Raw genomic sequence first — 6,000 nt, forward strand, 5'->3', positions numbered from 1 at the left:
TATACACCTAAAATCGACCCTTTCTCTGTTATTTCAAGTTGAATACACCAATTTGAGAATGTACCAAAAACAAACTATTTTCATCTACCATATCTCGTTTTGTATTATAACTAGAAGATTTATGAAGGCAAGAGTCTCTTTGTTCTTTTATAACCTACAAAAATGTTTAATATAGTTTTTTTAGTTGGAAGCATAATTTTTAAGGAATTCGCAAGAAGCCGTTCGAAAAGGTATTATGTTTCAATGAAAATGGCCAATTTTCAACCGCGAATATCTCAAAAAGTATTGAGTTTGTAAAAAAAATTATAGAACAGTTTTTGCTTAGAATTAGGTTCTGTAGCGAATTCCGTGGTAAGTTTAACCAAAAAAATTTCCACTCCTAAGAAGGGGTGGGAACCACCCCCAAGATAAAAGCACACATCGGCATAGGGTAGACTTTGAATTAGGAGAGAAGTAGAGGCTAGGCCCAAAATTTCATTAAAATCCATGCAGTAGGATAGAATTCGGAGGTAATATCCTACTCTTGCTCCCATTGACTGGCGTACTCGAGATTTAAATTATAATAATATACAAAAAATTCGCACTTTAAGTTTTTTCATTATTTGTAGTCAGGACCCTAAAATTGGTTGTCCCGAGATGCATCTACGGAGGCCGGCCAGCCCCTCTCGCTAAATCTTCAGTCAGCGTGTGATGGCACTGTTTAAACACCTCTGCGCTGCGCTGAGCATTAGCAACCGAGCCTGCCCGACCGATAGCATCCGTTCATACATTTCGGGATAACCCAGGGTCCTGACTACAATAATAATGAAAAAAAACTGAGACCATAATCATGCCTTCTAATGCTAATGCTCCGTGCGTATGGATATAATAGGGATAATGTGGAATTTACACTTTGTATAACAGTAAGAGTGCTTGTTGTCTTTCGCGATTCAAAGTAAACAAAACAGTGTAGCTGTGAAAAATGTATGGGGAGGCTAAATCTCCATTGCCTCCTCTGAGGAGCCGCCACTGATAATAAGTATATTAGTACGAGAGAATAAAATATATTGTCTAGAAATAATGAAATAAATAACTATAAATAACTCATAACTATCAATATTGTATAAATATACCTAATAGCATTTTAAAATACTTATATCTATGTAAAGTTTCTTCCATAATAGCTTATTATTCTGTGGTTTACAAGGCTGTTAATACTTCATAAAATTGATACTTAATATGGTTATTTACATTATGTAAATATCAAAACCACTAATCCGAAATTGGTCGCTATATGAGAATTTCTCTCACGGTTTCAAAATAATGCACACAACTATTTCTCTGGTAAATTACACATACTGTAGTTCCTTCTAGTCTCCTAATTATCCTTTCTCTATAAACAAATAGACTCGTATAAGGCGGGTTGACATTACTAGTGAATAACGAACGTGGCTCACGCTTACGTATTTTGCCCGTGCTATTGTTAGATATTTTATTATCTATTTTCAAACTCGAGCAGTACATTTGTATCTACAATCTACACATTGCATAAATACAAATGTACTGCTCGAGCTTAAAAATAGATAATAAAATATCTAACAATAACACGGACAAAATAGGTATGCGTGAGCCACGTTCGTTATTCGCTAGTAAGTAATAGTGTGGGAAACAGAGGTTGAACCTCGCAAAATTGACACAAGTCTGGTTATATATTTTTCTTCTGTATCAAGGGGTGCTTATTATGAGACTAACATTTTCTTAAAAAATTTCGCCCCTGAATCCCCCTTTTCATCCCTTTAAAGGGGGTAATTTGTGGTTTTTGCAAAACGTAGCCCTTTCTGTACGTTTTACTAAAAACTTACTTAATAGTAAAATGAAGAGGACTATATTTCCTACTATTTATTTTGCGACAGCATATGTCTATCACCCACCGTTTAGCGGGGGTGGCGCCCCAAATTTGACAAATTTTTAAAAAATATGTTTTAAAAAAAATATATTTTTCCCTAAGTGCAATGAAAATTAAGAAGAAACCCTGCGGCAATTAATCACAAATAAGTGGCTAATTTTTTGGTAAAGGTTTTATTTAAGGACAATTTCAAATTTTTTAATTACAGGGTGATACATTTTTAAAAAACCCTTTTTTACCACCTGAACCGCCTATGCTAGAGTAAAAAAACTTTCAACGATTATTCATGTACTGGTGTTATTTACAAATTTCTATAATGCACCCCCATTTTTTTTTCCGGAACCACCCCAAAAAAAGGAGAATTAATAAAGAAAGTGATTTTCTTGGAATCCTTCACACACCATGCCCTTTATTAAAATGCTTCATATATTATTTTGTGCACGATCTTATTACCCATGCATGAACACCAAAAGCGATTTCTTGATGCATCCCCTGTAGCCAAAAAGAAAATAAATAAAGGGGGGTTGAAAAAAAAATTGTTTTGCTTTTTGGCCCATATGGATATATGCTTCATCAATAGTGTTTTTCATAAATATATATGATTATTGCAACATCCCTGCGGAAAGTACCCCTATCTTTGAAAATAAACTGCAGAAACTACCCCTATCCCTTAACGAGCATGTTTTTAGGTTTTTCTCATTATCTATGCATTTTTTAAAAACAAAACTTATACAGAATTAAAGACCACTATTTTCTCTACAAATAAAGTCGCATGCATTTTTTCGTATAAGCAACCGTTACGGCACAGTGGCGCCGTAAACCTCAGAAATGCTTTGGCGGGCTCCAGTTTTTGTATTTTTTTTCGTCACCTATTCATTTTATTAATAACGTACTTTTAAAAAATAAAAGAACACACTGTCTGCTACACATTATGACCTATGCATATTTAAATTTCTTTGCACCCTAAAGCCACAGTGGTGGCCCAAAATAAATTTTTGATTATTTTCTCTATTCATCATCATCATATACCTCCAAGTGGAGCAAAGGGCACCTTGCGGTGTTTCAAGTAGCATGAGGAATGATGGTGAGATTGCTAGTCCCACGCATCATCTGTTGAGTTCCGTCCAATTTTGTTTACTAGTTTTCTCCATTCTCTTCTGTTGTTTGCTATCTTTTTTGCATCGTTCCATGTTAAATTATTTTCTTTGAGTTCTTTCTCTATTGTTCTTTTTCACGTATAAGATGGTCTACCCATTCTTCTCTTGCCTTGAGCATTGTAATGTAGAGCTTGTCTAGCAATATTTGTTGCTGGTTTTCGTAAGGTGTGTCCTATCCACTTCCATTTCCGTTTTTTTATTGTATGTTCTATCCTTTCTTCATTTGTTATTCTCCACAATTCGTCATTAGTAATTTTGTTTGGCCAAAATATTCTCAGTATAATACGTAGGCACCTGTTAATGAAGGATTGTATTTTCTGAAAGAATTTTTTATGGTGTTTCCATGTTTCTGCTCCATATAACAGGACACACTTTACATTAGTTTCAAATAATCGTAACTTTGTTCTTCTGCTGATGTTTGTCGAGGCCCTTATCTTGCGAAAAGAGTTGAAAGCGTTTTGTGCGAAACTTATTCTTTGTGTTATGTCCTTTTCTGTGCCTCCTGTTGTGTTTAGCAGACTGCCCAAATAACAGAAATCTTTTACTTCTTCTATTTGTTTCCCTTCCAAATATATATTGTTTCCGTTCGTTTCCCCATTTGCCCATTTGTCTGCTACACATTATGACCTATGCATATTTTCTTTTCTTTACACCCTAAAGCCACATTGGTGGCCCAAAATCAATTTTTGATTTTCTCTATTAATTCTCCCTTTTTTGGGGTGGGTCAGGGGAAAATATTTGGGTGTATTATACAAATTTGTAAATAACACCAGTACGTGGATAATCGCTGAAAGTTTTTTTACCCTAGCGTAGGCGGTTCAGATGGTACAAAAAGGGGTTTTTTAAAATGTATCACCCTGTAATTAAAAAATTTGCAATTAGCCTTAAATGAATCTTATACCAAAAAATCAGCCACTTATTTGTGATTAATTGCCGCACGGTTTCTTCTTAATTTTCATTACAGTTAGGGAAAAATATTTTTTTTAAAACATCTTTTTTAAAAATTTGTCAACTTTGGGGCGTCACCCCCGCTAAACGGTGGGTGATAGGCATATGCTGCCGTGAAGTAAATAGTAGGAAATATAGTCCTCTTCATTGTACTATTAAATAATTTTTTTGTAAAACGTACAGGAAGGGCTACGTTTCGCAAAAACCACAAATTACCCCCTTTAAAGGGATGAAAAGGGGGGTTCCGGGGCGAAATTTTTTAAGAAAATATTAGTCTCACAATAAGCACCCCTTGATATACCAGAAAAAAAAATAAAACCGGACTTGTGTCCATTTTGCGAGGTTCAACCTCTGTTTCCTACACTATAATGTCAACCCGCCTTTACTCAGATGTTGGTTTATTTGACTTGGTATGACGCGATTGTTAAGTCAGTGCGCTTCATATGAGATATTCTCTCATCGCGCGACCTTAGAGTATAATTTTATATAGCATTATTTTATATTGTAGCATTATTTTATTTTATATTTACAATATGAATCGTGCAAAGATAATTTTACAACTTGCTCTGTTGCAGAATAAAAAAATAAATTTATAACTCGCAGCGACAAATACACTCACGGACAAAAATATTGCATATTTTATCTTCAATCGTTATTATTTGTTTATATTTTAAATTTGAAATATTAAGTATTTTATTTATTTATTTATTTATCAATCTGTTTATTTTATTTATTTATTTATTTGATGTATTTTTAATTTATTAGAGATAAATAAATGGTTAAAAATAGCCTTTATAACCGAATATGCAATAATGTAACAAATTAACAAACATTGCATATTATGGAAAGTGTGCTTTGGCGACTTGACAATTCTTGTTTTTTTTTGAAATATCAGTTAGAATATGTCAGTTGGACAGTCTTATTTTTCGATTCTGCAATTTTATTGATGATATTATGTCACATTTAAGTGAATTAGTGTGTGCTAGAATTGTTACTTTAAGAAATGAGGGTTACAGACAAGAAAATATTGCGTGGATAGCGAATATCCATCAGTCGACTGTTTCTCGTATAGTAAAGCGATACAATGAGACTGGAGAATACAAAAGGCGACCTGATCAAGGACGAAAAAGATGTACAACGCAAAGAGATGACCAATACTTAAGACTAAAATCTTTGCGAAATCGTACACTTACAGGTCCTTATCTCAAAAATAAATTACTGATCACAAGACAAGTTACTGTAAGTGTCAAAACTGTGACTCGAAGACTTAAAGAGGTTGATTTGAATCCAAATTGGCCTGCCAGAGTTCCACTTCTTCTACCACGGCATAAAACTCAAAGGTTGCACTTTGCAAGAGCCCACGTTAACTGGAACGAACGTCAATGGAGAAGAGTTCTTTTCACAGATGAAACGAGGATACAATTATGGAAGCCAGATAGACGTGATCGAGTATACAGAAGGTCTGGGGAACGTTTCGCAGAATGTAATCTTGTACAAAATGTTAGTTTTGGTGGCGGTTCCATAATGCTGTGGGCTGGCATTAGTTGGGAGAGTCGTACGGAGCTTGTTGAGGTGAATATTCGAATGAATGCCGACTGGTACATACGGCACATCCTTGAAGAGCATGTTTTTCCTTATGCTGGCTTCATTGAGTATGATAACTTTGTGCTAATGCATGATAATTCCCGTGCACATACCGCAGGAACAGTCATACAATATCTTGAGGATGTTGAGGTTGAGGCTCTAGACTGGCCACCAATGAGTCCTGATGCAAATCCCATAGAACATATATGGGACATCCTAAAAAGACGTATATGAGCAAGAAATTCAGCTCCAAACTCAATTGCAGGAATAATAATTGCTGCACAGGAAGAATGGACTCGACTTCCGGAAGAAACCATCCAAGATATTCTGCTGACCATACCTAGAAGAATGCAGGCAATCATTACAGCTAGAGAAAGAAATACTAGGTACTAAATTGTTACAATGTTGCCGTAAAAACTGTTCTAT

This window comes from Diabrotica virgifera, chromosome 1 (assembly GCF_917563875.1).
Source record: "Diabrotica virgifera virgifera chromosome 1, PGI_DIABVI_V3a".
In the NCBI taxonomy this organism is placed as follows: Eukaryota; Metazoa; Arthropoda; class Insecta; order Coleoptera; family Chrysomelidae; genus Diabrotica; species Diabrotica virgifera.